Below are 23,067 nucleotides of genomic sequence, written 5' to 3'. Positions count from 1 at the left end.
TGGCAACCAGGCCCTGACAAGGTGATAATTTTGAGGCAATAGCCTGCCATCTTCTTGTCCAGCTGGCTCCCCGATGAAAGTTCCTTCCTTGCCTCAGCAACTCGTCTCTGGAATTGATTGGCGTGTGGTGCGTAGAGCAGAAGGAGCTTGGACTTGGTAACAATTTGGCTTAGCCATCCAGGAGCCTTGCTGCTCGTGGCTAGCCGGCCCGATCAGGGAATATTAGGGTAAGACCCTAGCAGTTGTCGGGACCATTTGTTGTCCTGAGGTTCTCTGCTTCAAGGTTCCCTGTGTTAGGAGCCCTAACGTCTGAGTAGCCAGGATAGGCCTGAGACCTTGCTTAGGCCTAAGTTTCGATTTCCTGGAGACAGGGTGGAGGCTAAGTTCACAGAAACTCCTCCCTAGAAAAGTCCCACTGGCGCCAAAAATCCTGCCGATCAGAGTCCCCCAGAAAAACCCCGCGCGCGCATGAACTGGCCAATGAGCTTCTGCGCGCACATGAACTGGCCAATGAGCTTCTGCCAGCTTGATCTTTTGAACAAAAATAGGTGCTTATGTAATCTAAGACTATAAAAACCGCTGTGACCTGGGCTCTTGTCCCACTCCACTGCGCTGGAGGAGGCATGAGCCCTAGCTCGAGCTAGAAATAAACCCCATTCTTGCTTTTGCATTGCTGCGAGTGTCTTATTCTACCAGTATGGGGGGACCGGACTCAGGGCATAACATTTGGGGGCTCGTCCGGGATACCTCTGACTGGGGAGAATAACACTCTCTCGGAAGAAGGAGTTCATCAGCCCGGAGGAGGGCTGATAACAGCACCGGTGCCAGGTCTGATCAGGGGCAAATTGATCGCCGTAGCCAGCGTAAGGCCGAGGCCCAGCGTTCGCGCTGGAAGGCAGCTGGCTCTGTGGGAGAGAGGAGGTCTCTCCCGATCCGGAATCTGGTGGGCAGTGGACGCCCTTCGGTAAGGTTACTTTAAACTGCAGGAAGCCTCAGAGGTCTCAGAGACCTAGTAGTGTGTTTTCGGCCGACGTTTGTCTGTCCTCCGTTTGTCGTGTTATCGTGTGTGCCGGCATCGTCTCTGTCTCTCTCCTGTGTCTTTTCTCTCCCGAAATCTATTCTGTGGTCCTGGGTCAAGGAAACTCTACCCCGCTCTCCCTCATGATGGATCATTTCTCTGACTTTAAATCTAGGGTGCGAGACTTATCTCTGCTAGTGAAGAGGAATAACCTGGTGAAGCTCTGCTCCTCGGAGTGGCCCACTTTTCATGTCGGGTGGCCGAGAGAGGGAACCTTCAGCCTGCCCACCATCCGGGCTGTTGGGGGAAGGTTCTCACGCCCAGCCCTTCCGGCCACCTGTACCAGATGCCCTATATCCTGGTCTGGCAAGATCTGGTGGAAAACCCACCAGCATGGATAAAGCCTTTTGTTTCTATCCTTTTCACCCATAATCCCACCTGGGATGACTGTCAGTAGCTGTTACAGGTGCTCTTCACCACGGAAGAACTGGAGCGGATTCTATCGGAAGCTCGGAAACATGTCCCGGGTGTGGATGGGAGGCACACCATGCAGCCGAACCTAATTGATGAGGGATTTTCATTGACCCGGCCCCAGTGGGACTTCGAGCGCGCAGAAGGTAGGAAGCATCTCCGAGTGTACCACCAGACTCTTATGTCAGGCCTCCGAGCAGCTGCCCGGAGACCAAGGAATTTGGCTAAGATAAAGTTGTTCAGGGATTGGTTTTGGCTATGGAGATTAAATGAAAATTACGCTGCGAATACAATCCCCAGAGCTCGGGTCAAGTAAAAAGGATGAATCGGACCCCAAAAGAAACATTGGCAAAATTGGCAATAGAGACTGGCGGGGACTGGGTAACTCTCCTTCCTTATGCCCTTTTATTGTTTATGCCGACCTCCTATAGAATCGGTCCAACTGTTTTTATAAACTAGTAAATTTTATATTGTAATATCTAATTCATGACTAAAGACTCGCACTGTGTCTGTCTTAATATGTCTTGGTATGTCTTTGAGTAATATTTTTGAAGTTAATTTGTAAATGAGCTCTATTTAATTGGCTTAAAAAAGGGTCAGTTCAGTTCAGTTCAGTTCAGTCGCTCAGTCGTGTCCGACTCTCCGCGACCCCATGAATCACAGCACGCCAGGCCTCCCTGTCCATCACCAACTCCCGGAGTACACTCAAACTCATGTCCACAGAGTCGGTGATGCCATCCAGCCATCTCATTCTCCGTCGTCCCCTTCTCCTCCCGCCCCCAATCTTTCCCAGCATCAGAGTCTTTTCCAGTGAGTCAACTCGTCTCATGAGGTGGCCAAAGTATTGGAGTTTCAGCTTTAGCATCAGTCCCTCCAATGAACATCCAGGATTGATCTCCTTTAGAATGGACTGGTTGGATCTCCTTGCAGTATAAGGGACTCTCAAGAGTCTTCTCCAACACCACAGTTCAAAAGCATCGATTCTTCGGCGATCAGCTTTCTTCACAGTCCAACTCTCACATCCATACATGACCACGGGAAAAACCATTGCCTTGACTAGACGGACCTTGGTCGGCAAAGTAATGTCTCTGCTTTTTAATATACTATCAAGGTTGGTCATAACTTTCCTTCCAAGGAGCAAGCGTCTTTTAATTTCATGGCTGCAATCAGCATCTGCAGTGATTTTGGAGCCCAAAAAAACAAAGTCTGACACTGTTTCCACTGTTTTTCCATCTATTTCCCATGAAGTGATGGGACCAGATGCCATGATCTTTGTTTTCTGAATGTTGAGCTTCAAGCCAACCTTTTCACTCTCCTCTTTCACTTTCATCAAGAGGCTTTTGAGTTCCTCTTCACTTTCTGCCATAAGGGTGGTGTCATCTGCATATCTGAGGTTATTGATATTTCTCCCAGCAATCTTGATTCCAGCTTGTGCTTCTTCCAGCCCAGCGTTCCTCATGATGCACTCTGCATATAAGTTAAATAAGCAAGGTGACAATATACAACCTTGACGCACTCCTTTTCCTATTTGGAACCAGTCTGTTGTTCCATGACCGGTTCTAACTGTTGCTTCCTGACCTGCATACAGGTTTCTCAAGAGGCAGGTCAGGTGGTCTGGGATTCCCATCTCTTTCAGAATGTTCCACAGTTTATTGTGATCCACACAGTCAAAGGCTTTGGCATAGTCAATGAAGCAGAAATAGATGTTTTTCTGAAACTCTCTTGCTTTCTCCATGATCCAGCGGATGTTGGCAATTTGATCTCTGGTGCCTCTGCCTTTTCTAAAACCTGCTTGAACATCTGGGAGTTCACGGTTTACATACTGCTGAAGCCTGGCTTGGAGAATTTTGAGCATGACTTTACTAGCGTGTGAGATGAGTGCAATTGTGCGGTAGTTTGAGCATTCTTTGGCACTGCCTTTCTTTGGGATTGGAATGAAGACTGACCTCTTCCAGTCCTGTGGCCACTGCTGAGTTTTCCAAATCTGCTGGCATATTGAGTGCAGCACTTTCACAGCATCATCTTTCAAGACTTGAAATAGCTCAACTGGAATTCCATCACCACCACTAGCTTTGTTCGTAGTAATGCTTTCTAAGGCCCACTTGACTTCACATTCCAAGATGTAAGCACTTACAAATCAAATAATTCTAAATTAAATAATAAATTCCTGGTTCAAGTAAACTGGAAAATATTCAGTATTAAATACCTGATATTAATGTTTGTTGATCTATCTAATATAGACATGTCTTAGAGTAATTAACATTAAGTAGAATATTTTCATTGCACCTAGGTTCAATATAAATTAAATATCATATCTGTTACAAGTTTGTCTACAAAGAAATTACCTTGAGTGAAAAAAAAAAAACTTCTAAGAAATATAAATGAGACATGAGCTTTTAGATAAACTCTATTAAGATTAAAAATGTCTGTCTAAAACAGTTTCTCTAGATTTTGGTAACCTGAATTTCTAAGGTTGTGCTAAATTAAGTAACAAAAGTTTATTGAATAGCTAGGTCATTTCCAAATAAAATAAGATTCTGAAACATTCACTACTGAATACTAACTTACAGAAAAAAGATTTTAGACTATTAATAAATAATGTTTGATGCCACCCTGAGATGTTCACTAAAATTTTTTAAGTTATCAGTGGTATTTATGTTCACCAATCTATAGAATGCTAATATAAAGGTCAATTCTTGGTTGCTTAAGGGAAGTAAGATGTGTGTGTTCAGTAAAGAAGGTATGAAGAATGAAGTTACACTTTATGAAGGAAAAAGGTAGTAGGTCTGACTTACAGTTGGCTGTTCCAGAATGGGAGAACAAATGGGTACAGAAAGTGATAAAATGGTTTTGTGGAAAGTGGACCCCAAGGAAAGAGTTTTGTGTATAAATAAACGTTTTCTTGAGATGTTAAACTTCATTTGACAATAGATTTAAGTTTATTTGCCTCTTAAGTGGTCTGTTCTATATTTGCCTCTGAAATCCTATATTGTTACTATGGCTGAGTGAATAGCTATTGTTTCACAGTGACCTATAATCCCATCTGACCGAGTGCTCTAAACCTTTCTGATATTTGTTGACAAAACTTCCTAAATCAATCTGATGAAGCACTTTTGGCTTCTAGCTGACTTTGGGATGCTTCAGAGGGCCCCTGAAACATCCCAAAGGGAGATATTACACTAATTGGGTTCAACTTCCATGTTAAATTACATGGGAAGTACTGTCAAGTGAATAATAAGTCTCGGGTATATTGTATGGTAAATGTTACTAATACAGATATCCTAGAAACAATTTATATATAAATTCTGATATATTCAGGTAAAATGTGGCCGTAATTCTGATTACTATCTTAAAGTGTTGTCACAGCACTAACCAAGTTTCTTGTGAAAATGCTTCCTCTTCCAGAAGATTTATAAAAAGGACTTTTGGATAAATACAAGTTTCTGAACTGGGTAAGAAATTAAAAGATTCTAGTGAGAAACTTGATGACTGTACAAAGGTTAACAAAAGGACCGAATGAACTGGCAAATATGCTTATAACTTTTATGGTTTCTGAAAAATTACTGGTTTGAATCTGTGTTTTCCAGATTTTAGGAAGCCTTCCCCTCAAACTAATTATGACTTAACAGTAATTTGGTAAAATGGTATTTAATAGACAAATTGAAGCATTTAACATTTTTCTCTATCTGACCCCTTCAGAGACTGGAAACTCTTAGGCTTCCAGTAAGTTTATCAGATAAACTAAGAAGGTTATCTCACTAACAGGTACAGAAATCTCAGCTTTGGAGACCTTAAGAAAGGGAGGAATTCACTCACATCTGTTAGGCAAAATCTGTGATAAGCCTTTGAGATGACTTTCCTAGCCCTGAAAGGTTTTAAAGTTAAGTTTGAGACTCCATAAAAGTTTCAGCAAAGCAAAAAAAAAAAAAAAGTCTATGGTTATATAAATAATCAGGTCAAGTTTATTGAGAACAGATCTATTTTGTAAACAAGTCTTAATTTGGTTATATTTGATAAAAATGAGAGTAATTTTGGGGAAAAAATGATGTTTCAATGAGTGTTAAATCCCAGTTTGTTAATGGAAGTCTGTTTCTACTAAGACTCATTTCCTGAATGGATCTTTGCTGTTATGTGATAATAATATAGGATTTGGTTGAGTTCTTGAAGAGCACCCTAGGTTTGTTTCTGAAGCTTGTCTCAGTGATCTATCTTTGGATGAAGATCAGATGCCTCATGACCTGCAACCAGGACTAGAAAAAGACATAATTTAAGGGACTGTCTCCAACCTGGATGGAAGGACTTTTTTCAGAAGAAGCTACACTACACCAGGATGAGAAGATGACAACATCAGAGGTAGACAGCTTGCCCAAGATGCTGGACCTGACTCGTATGATCATTTATAATGTTTTCTTGACTTCTTAGACCTCTGCATATAAATCAAATGCTTTTCTACCATAGGCCTGATCCTGTGCTAGTTTTAGAAATTAATCCAATTGTCGGGTTTGTAGACATGTAAAAGCTCATTCTGCTTATACAAAAACTCTGTTAGACTTGTGCCATCCTGATGTCCTTAAACCATGGCAACAGTCTGCTTCTAAATTGGAAAATTAAAAAAATAGCTGGAAATCAAGAGTCAAGGCTATGGGAAATCCAAGATGGCTGCTTGGCTTTTCCCAGCTCCCTGACAAACCTCATTTTTTATTTGATGGGTTAAAGCCTTCCTGGCTACAGGGTTAATGCCTCCATAATGAAAAATCATGGAATATTAAGTTTGTAAATTGTTAAATTAAGTTTCTAGTTTTGTTAATTAAGGTCTAGTGTTTACTAAGACTCACTGCTAAGACAGTTCCTTGTTACGTGATACTGCTAAAAGATTTAATTAAGTTATTAAAAAGGACACTCTAGGTTAGTTTCTAACGCTTATCTCAGTAACCAATCTTCAGATAAAGGTCAGATGCTCCATAATGTACAACCAGGAGATTAACACCAGGCTATAGTCATTTAACAAATGAAGTCAGGTGACTTGGGGTATCAGTTCAGTTCAGTTCAGTTCAGTCGCTCAGTCGTGTCCGACTCTCCGCGACCCCATGAATCACAGCACGCCAGGCCTCCCTGTCCATCACCAACTCTCGGAGTTCACTCAAACTCATGTCCACAGAGTCAGCGATGCCATCCAGCCATCTCATTCTCCGTCGTCCCCTTCTCCTCCCGCCCCCAACCTTTCCCAGCATCAGAGTCTTTTCCAGTGAGTCAACCCGTCGCATGAGGTGGCCAAAGTATTGCAGTTTCAGCTTTAGCATCAGTCCCTCCAATGAACATCCAGGATTGATCTCCTTTAGAATAGACTGGTTGGATCTCCTTGCAGTATAAGGGACTCTCAAGAGTCTTCTCCAACACCACAGTTCAAAAGCATCGATTCTTCGGCGATCAGCTTTCTTCACAGTCCAACTCTCACATCCATACATGACCACGGGAAAAACCATTGCCTTGACTAGACGGACCTTGGTTGGCAAAGTAATGTCTCTGCTTTTTAATATACTATCAAGGTTGGTCATAACTTTCCTTCCAAGGAGCAAGCGTCTTTTAATTTCATGGCTGCAATCAGCATCTGCAGTGATTTTGGAGCCCAAAAATAAGGCTTTATCTAATAAAAGTTCTTGACTTATAATTCTTATTTTACTAATAACTGCTAGCTATGGCTATATTATTTTCTATGTCACTTGTTTTACTGAGCCTGTGATATAATGCTGATATGCAGTTCCATATGAGATCAATAATTGTAATACTGTGACTCTGGGTATGAGAAAAAGCAACAAGAGGGAATATTTTCCTGGACCAGGAGGCTAGTAAGACAGTGGTCCAGAGACTTTTGCTACTTGCAAGGCCTGCCAGTTTTAGCACACTGAGTGGCCCATCGCTTTCCTAGACCTGGGAATGAGCCTTCCCAGCACCACGGGACACAATGGCCATAAAATGGTGTCACAGGGTCAGATATGTGGCTATGAAGGGACCCTGCTGACTGGAAGTTGGTACTTGCCAGCTGCCTCTACAAAGATTACATCATGACCATTGCAAGCTGCTGACCTTCAACACCCCCTGAAAGAAGTTCAGGGTGAAAATCAGGAATGAGGCACTCTGTGCTCTGAAAAAACTGGCAGAACAGGCCTTCAGATAGTCAGATCTTTTCAGAAAAAGGTTTTATGAGTTCCAATTCTTGCATCTTCTCATACCTAGAAAAATACTGAATCATTAATGGTGACATCTGCTTTGGCTATTAAAAAATTTTTTTTTTTTACAATTAAAAGTCAAAATAGAGTAGCTATGGTTCAGACATCCTGGGAAATAACTATTTCCCAGATATCCTGAAAAATGATATTATGGGTGTGATTTCAGATTAGACGCTGTAACGTAATGTAGAACTTAATGCTCCTGTAATGCATTTTTGCTTCTGTACTTTGCTTGCTGCTCATAGAACCAAAGTTACTCCATTTTAGATAAGGTTGTTTTTAAGTAAAGATTCCTAGAATTGTTTTTGAGTAAGGCTGTATAACGATCCTTGGATCAAACTCTATCCACGGAGGAAGATTCCTCCGTTTGAACAACAGAAAAGGAGGGAGATGTTAGGAGCCCTAACATCTGAGTAGCCAGGATAGGCCTGAGACCTTGCTTAGGCCTAAGTTTCGATTTCCTGGAGACAGGGTGGAGGCTAAGTTCACAGAAACTCCTCCCTAAGAAGATCCTGCTGGCGCCAAAAATAAGAAACTCCTCCCTAGAAAAGTCCCGCTGGCGCCAAAAATCGGGCCAATCAGAGGAAAAAGGGAAATCCCCCAGGAAAACCCCGTGCACGCATGAACTGGCCAATGAGCTTCTGCGTGCACATGAACTGGCCAATGAGCTTCTGCCAGCTTGATCTTTTGAACAAAAATAGGTGCTTATGTAATCTAAGACTATAAAAACTGCTGTGACCTGGGCTCGGGGCTCTTGTCCCACTCCACTGCGCTGGAGGAGGCATGAGCCCTAGCTCGAGCTAGAAATAAACCCCATTCTTGCTTTTGCATTGCTGCGAGTGTCTTATTCTACCAGTATGGGGGGACCAGACTCAGGGCATAACACTTGAAGCAGCACTGGCCGCCCCTAGTGCTTAGCAGTTGAGACGAGGAACGGACAAACTTCTGGAGTTGATGGATTCGATTTATTTTGTAGGATGAGTCTGCCCAATTTAATAGCTGGTTCAGCCAGTCTGCTTGTTTTGTTTCCTTTTGTGTTAAGAACCGAGGGTCTCGATTTTGGAGGGCAAGTTGCCCCAGTGTACACACTGGGAACATTTCCCCCTTCAATCTGGGCTTTTCCTTTACGGGACAAGCCAGTTTGGAGGCCTCACTGTTTGTGTGTTTTTATATATATGTATATTTGAATAACATTGGTGCGGTTCATCTGTAAAAAGAGCTCTGTTTAATTGGCTTAAGTAACAGTAATAAATGCTTATAAACCAAACAATTCTAAATACAAGAGAAATTAAAGGAGTTTCAGGTTCACGTGAACTGGGAAGTACTTAATCTTAAATTAGTACCTGATATACATTTGTTGATCTAATTATAATAATATAGACATGTCTCATCATCAACGTATTAAATAAGACAGTTATTTTGAGGCGCTAGCCTGCCATCTTCTCGGTCTGCTAGCTCTCCAATTAAAGTCTCTTCCTTGCCTTGCCTCAACACCTCGTCTCTCGGATTCACTGGCCTGTCATTAGGCGAGCAGAGCGAGCTTGCCCCTTTGGAAACCCGAGGTGGGGTGGTTCTCCAGGAGAGCTTGAGTGCTGGCCTTCCTTGCTGCAGTCACTCCTGCTGCCTGATGCAAGGAGCACAGGGGTGTGTGCTGCAGCAGGCGTGCAGAGGCAGGGCAGAGAGTGAGAGCTCGGACCTCGGCTGCTCTGTGTCCAGAGTCCAGCATGGAGGACAAAGTGTATTCAGTCCACGAGCCACTTAACAACTCTTTCCTGTTGCGGAGATAGCCTGGCTCAGGGTTAAAGAGGGTGGCACAGATCCTGCCAGGATTTGGGCTTTGGCCTTCTGCTGGCTTGGCCTTCTGCAGTGGAAACATGGGTCCCCCCTGAGTTGGTATTCGCAGAGACACAATCACCTCTTTCCCAACCTTTTGCCCAATTACCAACACAGGAATGCCATCACATGCGTTCCCCCAGTGTCTTTACTGTTTAGTATTGTAATTGGTGTGTTTACTTGTCCATGTCCCCATTACATGTGTTGACTGCTAGGATTCTTTCTGCAATTTACATCACCAGGGTTAGTACATAGAAGGAGGTAAATAAATGGTTCCACTCCCTCCCCTGTACCCACAGTGTTGGCAGCATCATAGAGTATTTGGGGAGCACCCCGGCTGTAATGTTTGCTAGTGGGACTTTACCCAGGTCAGAGTGACCAAGGCTGGTTTGGCATACTTAAGGCTTGGGAGCCTGACTCCGGCTTTCAGATGTCCAGATGTCTTCACTGACAGTGAGCAGGGATCGATGGCTGCTGGATCTCTTAGCCAGGTGACATTCTGCAGATGGCACCTGGAGTGATGTGGAATTTTGAGCATTACATTTCTAGTGTGTGAAATAGTGCAATTGTGCGGTAGTTTGAACATACTAGTTGTCGGTCATGAGTTTGGCGTTGTTGCAAGATTAGGAATATAGAGAGCTTGTGTCTTGTAAGTGAGACAGCCCTTGGCTGGATGTCATTAACTAGAAACAAGCGCGCTTTGGAACAGATGCAAAAGGAGCCAAGAAACCCTTTTGCAAGGCCCAGGATACACGGCTTTTCCTGGACTCTACTGCCAAACCATCCCATTAGCTTCCTCGACTGTGGCCACCACTATGTGCTGCTACAGCTCTTGTTCCCTTGTCCTGGGAGACCCTGTGCAGGGACCGTCACCGGACACTCGGGGTTTTTTTTCTGGCCCTGTTGCCTGAAGTGCAGCATGCAGGCGAGCTGCTGTACACTCCCCAGATGAGAGTTTCCCTTTGAAGCAGGGCCTTCCTGTGCTCCAGCTCCTCCTCTTCCTCAGTTTCTTTCAACTCCATAGCGTCCAGGTGTACTGGTAGCAGCTATGAGGTACATGAAAGATGAATGCCGGATCTCCATGGATGAGTCCCCTGTCATCTGCAAGGATCCTGCCCCCTCTGCCTCTGTCCTGTCCCTGACCTTTATGGAAGGTTCCCTTTGCTGTCTACTTTTGCATCTCCTGCTCCAAAAGGTCAGATTCAAAGTACTGATTAGGGAGCTTGTACCTGAAACCTCCTCATGTCCATGAATCGTTCCAGAGACAGAGCAGTCTATTTAGCACACAGGCCACACTTCGTCCTTCCCCACCTCCTTGAGACCACACATTTGGACTGCCCAACACACTATGGAGAGAGGGAGGTTAGTGGAGCTAGACTGGCTGCTGGCAGCAAGCCGTGGGAATGTAGCTGGCTCAGGGAAGGAACAGACCTGACTGGAGAGCGGGATGAACAGGGCAGGCAGTTCTTATCGCAGTTCTGCTGTTTAGTTACCACTGTGACAATTCCAAGTTCGTGAGGCTGTTGGGGCCCTTCCAAAATCTGTTCTGAAAACTAGAGCCTGGCTCTCTGTTCTGTCAGTTCTCTCAAGTAAGAGGGTTTCCGGCTTGGGGAGCTGACATTTGGAAGGGGTCACACTAGTGGCCTAGTACTTTGGGGACTCCTTGCCCAGATGCCATTGGAGATAAACGGAGGAGGACATGACTAATTTTTTATGACTGATTTTTCTTCTTTTTTTAATTGCTGAAGCCCCCACAAAACCTGACTTGAAAACACAGTTTTAACCTGGTCTTGTTGCATCGCTGATAAAATCTATGAAGGGGGTGGGGGCGATGGTGATTTTGTTATTTTTCCCTGTCGGCTAACTGGAGGTTCCCACTCTAGCGCTGAGAGTAATTGGAACAGTGATGTCTCAGCTGTTGGTAACTGAGCCAGGCGGTTCAGTCCAGGTCATAAGTCAGCCTAACGAGATCTAGGGGCTGGGCACAAATTGTGAGGACATCTTCTGAGTGAAAGCTGCAGCCCAAAATATCCTCTGATGCCCAGTGGTGTGAGTGATGAGTTAGATGCTTACCACTTTCACACTTGCAGTTATTCAGATTCATGGCCAGCTATGTGGAATGGAGGCAGAGGGAGAAAAGGACCCTGGGGTGCCAGGCACCCAGATGAAGAGATTACGCACAGATGAACAGTGCAATTTATGTTCTCTGGAAACCACTGAAAGGAAAGACCTTGTGTGCTAAGTGGCTTCAGTTGTGTTTCTTTGCAGCCCTATAGACTGCTAGGCTCATCTCTGTCCATGGGATTCTGCAGGCAAGAATACTAGAGTGGGTTGCCGTGCTCTCCTCCGCTGGATCTTCTCGACCTAGGGATCTAACCTGTGTTTTCTGCATTGGCAGGCTGGTTCTTTATCACTAGCACCACCTGGGAAAGACCAGGATGATATAAAATGTGCTGAAATACTAAACCAAGCCAGCCCAAATGGTTCTGGATTTTGTTGTACCAAAAGGCTAATGATCTCTGTTTCCTGTCCTCTTTCCTTGGCTAAAGAGAAGACTTTGAATCCCAGCCCAGCTGCAGAAGGGCAGAGGGTTACCCTCTGGAGATGGGCAAGTGACGGGGTCAAGGAGATGGTTACCTGTGTTTTGGCCTTCTCTTTCTTCTCCCACCTTCTGAATCATCTGGCTCAGGTGGGGTTATGATTTTCTTTGGGATTTTCTTGGTACGATGGATAAAGGAACTCCATTCCTAAAGGAATTATAGTCTGCTTTTGAGAGTGCCTCCTTAGAAGGGTTGGAAGGAATGGTACCTTCCCCTTCAATACATTCCTCCTGGGAAGCCTCTTCACTATCCTCTTCCTCTGGTTTACTGGTCTTAACAGGTCTTACAGGCCGTCACCATGGACACGAGGGCGGGCCCCCATTAGAGAAGAGTTCTGGGGGTCAGTCAGCTTTAAAGCAATTACAGGAGGTAGCCCTTCACCCCTTTGCTTCCCATGAGAATATGGGAATAAAATCTGAGGGGGAAATTGAAACAGAAGAAAAGGGGTGGGGCACAATCTTTTAAAGAAGGACATAATCCAAGGACATTACACAGGCTGAATATAATCAAATAGGTTCAGGATGGTGGACTAGTCAGTTTCCAACAGACCTTGAGCCTCAATGCACTCTTTGTAACACATCAGCAAGCTAAGTGATACACCCACAAGTGGGTGGAGGCCCAATTTAAATGTTAAAAAAAAACTTCTAGAAATATGTTTTAGGGTCTTTCCAGATATTCTAAAACTTAAAACTTAAAGTGGTGCTGAAATAAGTGATGAAAGGTTTGTAGAAAATGGACCCCAGAAAGGAATTTGTAGGTGATCAGTCAGGATTGACTAAGCCTAAAATAAGTTATTAATTCAGTAAATGAACCTTTCAGTTCAGTCAGTTCAATCCCTCAGTCGTGTCCAACTCTTTGCGACCCCATGAATCACAGCACGCCAGGCCTCCCTGTCCATCACCAACTCTCGGAGTTCACTCAAACTCACGTCCATCGAGTCGGTGATGCCATCCAGCCATCTCATTCTCTGTCGTCTCCTTCTCCTTCTGCCCCCAATCCCTCCCAGCATCAGAGTCTTTTCCAGTGAGTCAACTCTTCGCATGAGGTGGCCAAAGTATTGGACTTTCAGCTTTAGCATCAGTCCTTCCAATGAACACCCAGGACTGATCTCCTTTAGAATGGACTGGTTGGATCTCCTTGCAGTCCAAGGGACTCTCAAGAGTCTTCTTTCAGCACCACAGTTCAAAAGCATCAATTCTTCGGCGATCAGCTTTCTTCACAGTCCAACTCTCACATCCATACATGACCACTGGAAAAACCATAGCCTTGACTAGACGGACCTTGGTTGGCAAAGTACTGTCTCTGCTTTTTAATATGCTGCAATCAACCTTCCTCAGTGATCAATGCAAAGAAATAGAGGAAAACAACAGAATAGGAAAAACAAGAGATCTCTTCAAGAAAATTAGAGATATCAAGGGAACATTTCATGCAACGATGGGCTCGATGAAGGACAGAAATGGTATGGACCTAACAGAAGCAGAAGATATTAAGAAGAGGTGGCAAGAATACACAGAAGAACTGTACAAAAAAGATCTTCACGACCAAGATCGTCACAATAATGTGATCACTGACCTAGAGCCAGACATCTTGGAATGTGAAGTCAAGTGGGCCTTAGAGAGCATCACTACGAACAAAGCTAGTGGAGGTGGTGAAATTCCAATTGAGCTATTTCAAATCCTGAAAGCTATTTCAAATCCTGAAAGCTGTGAAAGTGCTGCACTCAATATGCCAGCAAATTTGGAAAACTCAGCAGTGGCCACAGGACTGGAAAAGGTCAGTCTTCATTCCAATCCCAAAGAAAGGCAATGCCAAAGAATGCCCAAACTACCACACAATTGCACTCATCTCACACGCTAGTAAAGTCATGCTCAAAATTCTCCAAGCCAGGCTTCAACAATATGTGAACCATGAACTTCCAGATGTTCAAGCAGGTTTTAGAAAAGGCAGAGGCACCAGAGATCAAATTGCCAACATCCGCTAGATCATGGAGAAAGCAAGAGTGTTCCAGAAAATGAACCTTTAAGCTGGTGTAAAACGGAAATTCGGTTTTTCTCTGTTAAAACAGACAAGTTTTCTGAAGATACTAAACTGCCTTTGATAACAGATTTCAAATTTATTTACATTTTAAATAATCTGTATTTGCTTATGAGATCTTTTATTGTCACTTTGGCTAAGTTTCACAGTAACCTATGGCCCTGCTGTATTTTAAAATGTTTGGGTATTCCTTTGACAGGGCTTCCAAGATCAAATTATAATAAAGTTCCTTTGACCTCTAACTATATTTGGGGTGCTTCAAATGGCCCCTGAGGGACCCCAAAGGGAGATATTAATCAAGTTCATTTGGTATGTTAAACTATAAAGGAAATGTTTTCCAATAAATAATAATAAGTTTTATGGTAAATGGTACAGATATTCTAGAGATTGTATGGAGTTCCTAAGAATCTGTTATGTCCTGATAAAATATTATTAGTCATAATTTTTGTTATGAAGGTGTTGTGTGTCACAGCAGTAATCAGATTTAAACTTGCTTCCTTAAGTCTTTTGTTAATATACACAGTTATGGTTTTACTCTAATGTCTTTGCAAAATGTTTCCTCTTCATATAAAAAGGACTTTACAAGTTTCTGACTTTTAGAACATACTAGTGAACTGAGTAAAAGTAATTGAAGAATTCTATTGAGAAAACTGATGATTTCATAAAGCTGTTAACGAAAAGGATTAGTTACATAGAACTGAGTAAACTGCTAAATACGGTTGTATATGGTTTCTATCTTAAAGAATTATTGGTTTAAATCTGTGTTTTCCAGGTGTATGTAAAACTCCTTCAATTAATTATGACTTGCAGTAGTTTGGTAGATTATACCTTTTGGAACATCTGTCTTTTTCTCTGTACCTGGTTGATCGTGCTAGTAACATATGCTTGTCTCAGAGATTAAGTCGTGCATAAGCGTGCGTGGTCAGTACAGTGAAATTGCAGATAGCTCATTAAATCAGTTACGGCTCCTTTGGTCACTCAATAATTATAACTGGATTATAACTAGTTACACCAATCATTAGTGAAATTTGTTCTTTGTTTTCAGAATGTGCTTTGTGTGTCTATGCTGTACTGTGTCATTGTCTGTATGACTTATATCCTGTTTAATTTGTAAGATTGTCTCTTAACAGTAACCAGTGTGTAAATCAGGCCTCCAACAAAACTAATATGACTAAACATTTTGAGAAAATAATTGTAATAGTGTGATTCTAGGTATGGGAAGAAACAGCAAGGGATGATGTCTCTTGGATTACAGTTAGAATCCAGAAAATTTTAATTATTGATTGGGCCTGGTCCAAAACTTAACACCTGGTGTGACATCAAGAATTTTTTTTACTGATTGGGATGAACCTTCCAGTGCCTTGGGACAAAAGTTGATCATGAAATGTTTTCCAGATAATGGTCATTCATGACCAAGAAGGAAAGACCTGAGACATGGAATGAGCGATTGCAACCCTTCAGTGTGAGTCAGCAAGCCCTGAGAAAGGGGAATGCCTGCCCCCTGGCCTTCATTCGGCTACAGCCACTCCAGCCACTCCCTATGGTGAACCTAGAGGAAACTGAGAATGCAGGATTACAGGCCCCAGTTACTTAAGGTATATAAAATATGATTTAATGAGCCCAGAATCTTGCATCTTCCCATGCATAGAAAGATGCTAAATTTCTTAGCTTGAGGTGCTGCCTTTTATGTTTGAAGTTCAGTATTTCTAAATTTGCAGGTGTAAACTTCTCTTTCTTTTCCAAGAGGAACAAAGGAAGACTAGTCTTGACCTTTAAAAACACCAGCACTAATGGCAGGCACTCCCAGCAAGATCCATCTGGCAAGCAAAATGGCCCCCCTTCTCCCACAAGATTGTGACATGGACATTGAGAGGGGGAATTGTAACCTGGAAGGGTTAATTTTAAATTTATACTGGGTCTGCTTCTGTGACTTTAACCCTTTTTGTTATTGTAAGCATTATGTATGGCCTGCAGCCTGAGCCACCCACCTGTGAAGGACTGTAAAGAAGTGAAACTTAACACATTCCCCTACCTTCCCATTCTAGGGAACATATTTGCAAGCATTGAATGGTCTTTTTCACTTTACTGTGTTTCTTTACCTCCCCCCACCCAATAAAAAAACCTAGCAACCAGGCTCTGAGAAGGTGGTTATTTTGAGGTGCTAGCCTCTTCTTAGCTGGCTCTCGGATTTAATTCTCTTCCTTGCCTCAACACCTCATCTCTCAGATTCACTGGCCTGTCATGCAGCGAGCATAGCTAACTTGGACACAGAAAACTGTCTGAGGCTCTTAAATCTAAATGCTGTAAAGGTCTGTCAGTCAGACTTACACATAGCAGGCCTTGGTCATCTGAACAAGATGCATACCAACTGGTTATAAACTAGTAAGTTTATATTGTAATACCTGGTTCATAAATAAGCATTTAAATGAAGCCATGAGGCTATTAACATCAGGCTATGGTAATTTACATTTTAAAGCCTCCTCTATGCTGGGAACAGTTAAATCATACTAAGGATAATCAGTCTAGTAATACTAGAAAACAGGCTGGGTGCCTCATGGACAATGCCAATATATATAGTTTCCCTAAGAAATAAGGATTGGTACAGAACAAACTAAGTCAGATGACTTTGGTATATACTGGGCTACACCTAATGGAAGTTCTTAAGTTCTTATTTATGGCCTTACTATTAACTGCTAGCTATTTTGTTTCATATTGTTTGGTGTATTGCCTGTTTCATAACATGTTGTCCCTTACGTTACCAAGTATTCGACTGTGTCACTGATAAAAAGATAGTATACAGTCCCATATAAGGTCAGTAATTGCAACAGTGTAACTCTAGATATGGGAAAAGAACAAAAGGGGAATATTTTCCTGGACCACAAGAGATTCAGAAGCGAGGGTAGTCCAGAGAATTTTGAATCCTGTTTTATGGCCTAGTCCAGTGACACCACATTTAGTGACCTATCAACAAAATCTTCATAAGACGGGAATGAGCATTCCTAGCACCAAGGGACAAAATGGTCATGTAATGCCCTCAAACCATGGTCATGAACCTGAAGGGGCTCAGCCAATTGGCACTTGCCATCTATCTCTACAGAAATTAAATCATGGCCACTAAAGCTGCTGACCTTCAATACCTCCTGGGTGGAAATTAGGAATGAGGCACTCTGTGCTCTGGAAAAATTGGCAGAAGAGGCCTTCAGATAGTTAAATACTTTCAGGAGGAGATTTTTTGTAAGCCCTGAGTCTTGCATCTTCTTGTACCTAGAGAAGCATTAACATCATTGAGAGTGACAGTCGCTTTGGTTATTTAAGGAAAAATTATTGTTAAAATCAACATAGAGTAGTTATGGAACTGACTAGGTGACACTATGGTGTGATTTCAGACAAGTCCTTGTATTGTTAACAACTTGAGTTTTCTGACTTAGGATACCATCAGCCATTCGAAAAATAAAAGCAGCAGATAACTACAGCCTTACTTTTTAAAGAAAGAAAAAGAAAGTGAAGTCTCTCAGTCATGTCCAACTCTTTGCAACCCCATGGACTGCAGCCCACCAGGCTCCTCCATGGAATTTCTAGGCAAGAATACTGGAGTGGATTGCCATTTCCTTCTCCAGGGGATCTTCCTGACCCAGGGATTGATACCCGGGTCTCCTGCATTGCAGGCAGACGCTTTTACTGTCTGAGCCACCAGGGAAGCACTCCACTTTTTAAAGGTCTCTTCTTTTAACTCTTACATGTGCAGAATGAGAACTTGCTCTGGACCGTATGTTACACAGAAAAAAATGCTTGTGTAATGATCAATAGCCACTTTAAAGGTTAAGACCTACTTAAATAAACCTAGACAACCGGCTACCTGGCTACAAGTCTCCTTGAAGTGTTAAATCTAAATTAGGATTCAGCTTAGTTTTTTCTATTTTGTCTGTTAATGTTGAGGTTGTCATTTCTCCAACTACTTCTGAGTCCAAATGGCTCCATTCCTTTGGACAGGATGACCCAAGCACTGATTCTGCCTGGACCACAATCAGAATTGTCATCAAGCAAGACTTGGTTCTTCCTTCTATTTTGATCCCTAGCTGCAGTAACACTTTTACTGATCTGTGCCTCTGTTTTGTTTTTGTTTTTTTCTTTTCTAAATGCCTGTTTCGTTTTGTCTATCCAGATGACACATATTAACATCAAGATAAAGATCATGTGCAAAGAAAACCCATGCCCCCAAAGAGATTACAGCCACTCCTCCAAACAGATCCAGCGGGAATAACCACAAAAGTCACCCTGGGGCCCCTTAATAGAACAGGGTGAGAGCTCCATGACCCCAACTAGGTAGGGTCTATGAGTCCCGTGTCAGCATTAAAGAAGTTACAGAAGACTGACCATCTGTCCCTCATCACCCCAATAAAGATTTCTTGGGGTTCATGTCTCAAGGAAAATTTGAAGTAGGAGATAGATGGTCCCTGGGCTGAATAGCTGGTGATTTTCAAACGGAGCAAAACTGAAGTTTGTCCTCAGCCAGATAAGAATGATGTATTTCCCTTCCTCCACTATTAGGAGGGAATAAACTGACAGGGGAATTGTTGCAGTGAAAAGGAAAAAAGAGGAATGAGTTTTTCTTTTTCACTTCTCTGAGAGCAAAGAAGATAAAGAAGAACAGTGAGCAGGCTTGAACATTACTAGTTTATTTTACTTTAACTGCTACTGCTTCCGAATGTCTATAACTAAGTTTGCTTTTCTGCCCCCTAACTCTGCAGGAGCTACACTTCACTTGACTCTATGCTAAATACATCCTCTATCTGATGTTTACCTTTACAGTTACATGTCAGAAAGAAGGCCTCAGAGCCACCCGACTGCCAGATGCAGTTACTGGGTTACTGATGCCAGTTTATGACTGTCTTTGAAATGATGCAAGAGGAAGAAATCAAGATTTTATCACCTTTGTTTCCTCATCACCGACTCCTGACTGCTCCTGACTGTGAGCACCTGCCTCAGGGACACAGCTCTTGAGGCTCCTAGGAGCATACTGTGTTCCCCTCTCCACCGCCTGAGAATAAAAGCCACCGCTCTATTTCTTCCAAATTCTGCCTCTCTGGTTTTCATTCGGCTTCGGTGGGCAGAGAAGGCCAAGGTGTTGGCCAGCAACAGAAGGAGGTCAGTCAGAGAAAGACAAATATTGTATTACTACAGGTGGAAGCTGTATATTCATACAGATGAACTAACTTACAGAATAGGCTCAAATGTAGGAAACCAATTCATAAGAAAATGTTAGTGGGGAGGCATCAATTTAGAGTTTGAAACTGACATATATACTAATTCATATCAAATAGATGATCAAAAAGGGCCTGAAGAATAGCCCTGTGAACTCTACTGAACACACTGTAATCACCTATATGGGAAAAAAGAAAAACCCGAACAAGCATAGATGTTTATAGATTACTGAATCAAGTTTCTGTGCACCTAAAACTGACACATCAGAAATCAACTCTACTCCAATATAAAATAACAAATTACAAGAAAAAAGAGGATGAAGAAATGCTGCCACCTTGTGGGCACTTTCCAAAACAACTTAAGCCTGTGCTGATGGGCCCTTAGTACTTATAAGGCCTTTGCTGCTGCTGCTGCTAAGTCACTTCAGTCTTGTCCAACTCTGCGACCCCATAGACGGCAGCCCAAAAGGCTCCCCCTGCTGTGTTAAAAAAACACCTGCTCTGGAAGCATCCTAGTGGGGGTCAGCAGAAAAGAGTTCAAAACAAGGCAGATGGTCAAGGAGTCAGTGTCAAGAGGTAGATGGAGCTCACACCATTTTAAAAAACATCACATGAAAAGATGTCAACGTTATTAAATATTAGAGAAATGCAACTCAAGATTGCAACAAGGTATCACCTCACATGGGTCAGAATGGCCACTGAAAAACTACAAACAATGTTGGAGAGGGGAAGAAGAAAAGGGAACTCTCCTACACTGATTCCTGGAATGGAAATTGGGAACAGCTACTGTGGAGGACTTCCCTGATAGCTCAGTTGGTAAAGAATCTGCCTGCAATGTGGGAGACCTGGGTTCGATCCCTGGGTTGGGACGATCCCCTGGAGAAGGGGAAGGCTACCCACTCTAGTAATCTGCCTGAAGAATTTCATGGACTGTATAGTCCATAGGGTCGCAAAGAGTTGGACACAACTGAGTGACTTTCAACTCGCTGTGGAGGATAGTGTGCAGGTTCTTTCTAGGAGGAAAACGAGAATAAAATTAGAATACTTCATAACACCATACACAAAAATATACTCCAAATTAAAGATCTAAATGGAAAAATGGATACCATGAAACTCAAAAACAAGCAGAACATGCTTTGATAAAAATAGCAAATTCTGAATGCAATAAACTTGGGACCCAATTAACCTTAAAACCGTTTGCACAGAAAGATCATAATTGAAAGAGAAAGACAACCCTCCTAACGGGAAAAAACATTTGCAAACAAAGATACCCACAGGGAATTCATCTCCAAAACACACGAACAGCTAGTGCAGGTCAATATATTTTTTTCTTTAAATAACCCAATTTAAAAAATGAGTCAAAGATTTCTCCGAAGAAGGCATCAGTTCACTTCAGTCACTCAGTCGTGTCTGACTCTTTGCGACCCCGTGAATTGCAGCACGCCAGGCCTCCCTGTCCATCACCAACTCCCGGAGTTCACCCAAACTCATGTCCATCGAGTCGGTGATGCCATCCAGCCATCTCAAAAAGGCCATAAAACATGAAAAGATACTCAGTAACACTAATTGTTAGAGGAAGGTAAGTCAAAAGTACAATGAAGTGTCACCTCACACCAGTCAGAATGGCCATCTCAAAAAATCTACAACAATAAATGCTGGAAATGGTGTGAAGAGAAGTGAATCCTACACTGTTGGTGGGAATTTACATCCACTAGGGAGAACAATACCAAGGTTCTTTGAAAAATTAAACATGAAGTGCCGTGTGACCCAGCAATCTCACACCTAGGCATAGATTCAGAGAAAACCAAAATTTTAAGACACCTGCACCCCAGCCATCATGGCAGCAGTGTACACTAGCTAAGATACGGAAGCAACCTAAGAGTAGAAAGACTGATGAGTGGATAAAGAAAATGGGGTACGTGTGCACAATACAGTATTACTCAGCCATGAATAAGATGAAAGTGTGCCGTTTCCAGCCACAGGAACATATTAGAGAGATGATACTAAGTGAAGTAAGAGAAGGAGAGGCAAGGATGCTGTCACCTCTAGATAGAATCTAAAAATAGATATAAATCAAATTTCCTAAACAGAAACATGCTCCCAGAAACAGAAACAGGCTTTCCTAACAGACTTAGGAAAAATGATGGGGGAGCAGGGAGAAATTAGCTGGTTCTGATTAACATACACTGCCTACTATTTATAAAATTATAATAAAAAAGGACCCACTGTATAGCACAAGGGATCCTGTGCAGCCCTCCATAATAAACTAAATGTGAAAAGAACCTGGAAAAACCACATGTACATCCATATTTAAGTAAATGCTTTCTAGATGACTAGTGTAGGTAAAGAATCCACCTGCCATTGCAGGAGATGCAAGAGACTCAGGTTTGATCCTTGGATCAGGAAGATGGAGGAGGGAACGGAAATCCACTATAGTATTCTTGCCCGGAGAAACCTGCAGACAGAGGGACCTGGTAGGCTCCAGTCCATGGGGTCACACATGCATAGGAGCAGAGCCTCCCCGGCTGGTCCTGGGACTGTGTGGATGCAGTGGGTGGCCGGGTCAGCATACAGGCCACCTCAGTCCCAGGCAGCTCCTGGCACAAGGTAATCACACCCATGGCCCAGCACGCCAGGAGCCAATGAGTTCCTCTTCACAGCTCAGCCCCCGGGGATGAGAGTCAGTATGCAAAGAGAGGGTGGGAGTGGCCAGTGTTCACAGAGCCCTTGGGCAGGTGGGCTGTGGACGCTAAGGGGAGTGAAAGTGAAGCAGAGAGGGACCTGGGCGGGGGCAGGTTGGGGATCTGGTGATGATGAGCAAGGGCAGGTAGCAGCAGGGGTTGAGGGCTGGTGACAGAGCGAGGACAAGGGGGGCCCGAGGCAGAGACAGATCCTGACTTGTCTTCCCGCTCACTCTGGCGCCCCCTGGGAGTCCCCACCTTTCTGGGCCTCAGTCTCCCCTCCTTCCTGTCTGTGAAATGGGCATGATGGCAGTGTACATCTGACAGGGATGTTTATGCAGAAAGAGGAAGCAGTTGATCAACGGCCAAGTGCTGTTCTGCTCCTCCTGGCTGTGCCTGCAGGAGAGCAGGCTCTGGTGTGCACAGGACACACCTGCATGTGCCGGGCACTGGCCTCGAGGCCATCTGAGTCTGTGCCCAGTGTGTCCAGCCAAGGGGACAGCTGGGTCCTGCCTGCAGGGGTGTCAGAAGTGGTGTGGCCAGCACGGGGGACCTGGGCTGGGATCTGTCTGGCACGTTCTGTCTCCTTCCCCAGCTGCATGGGCTGGGGTCTGAGGCTGCGTCCAGATGGTCAAGCTCAGGTGCACCGGCCTCCACAGGATGGCAGCCCCTCCAGGTGACCGCCATGGCTGGACTCACACGTCACACAGTGGGTTTGTTGCCTGGCTCTGCCCACTGCTGGCTGGAGTGTTGGGGCCCCAGGAGGGCTGCTCCCCAGAGGGCACTGCACTAGGTCCTGGAGCTACACTGTCTTGGGTCCCGCACATAAATCTCAGTAGAATTGAGCTGCTTTTCTGAAGCCACATAGGGTATGGGGTTGGGTTTTTTTCCATTTTATTGATGTGTAGTTGACTTACAAATGCTGTGTTAATTTCTGCTGTACAGCAGAGTAACTCAGTTATACAAATGTATACATTCTCTTCATATTCTTTTCCATTATGG

General features: G+C 43.5%; 1 long non-coding RNA gene across 1 annotated transcript in view; it reads left to right on the top strand.

Annotated features, from left to right (window-relative positions):
• Positions 1-19,238, top strand: part of LOC148774543 (uncharacterized) — a 55,977-nt gene extending 36,739 nt beyond the window's left edge. Inside the window, exons 2-4 of the long non-coding RNA XR_016035640.1 lie at positions 1,476-1,635; positions 15,579-15,778; positions 18,993-19,238. This is a non-coding gene — a long non-coding RNA (uncharacterized LOC148774543). The remainder of the gene's footprint in view (positions 1-1,475; positions 1,636-15,578; positions 15,779-18,992) is intronic.
• Positions 19,239-23,067: the final 3,829 nt, after the last annotated feature.

This window comes from Moschus berezovskii, chromosome 21 (genome assembly GCF_049115385.1).
Source record: "Moschus berezovskii isolate FMDL1 chromosome 21, NW_MosBer_1.0, whole genome shotgun sequence".
NCBI classification, from domain to species: domain Eukaryota; kingdom Metazoa; phylum Chordata; class Mammalia; order Artiodactyla; family Moschidae; genus Moschus; species Moschus berezovskii.
Note: the sequence above shows the minus strand (reverse complement) of the source record. Positions and strands in the feature narration are given on the sequence as shown.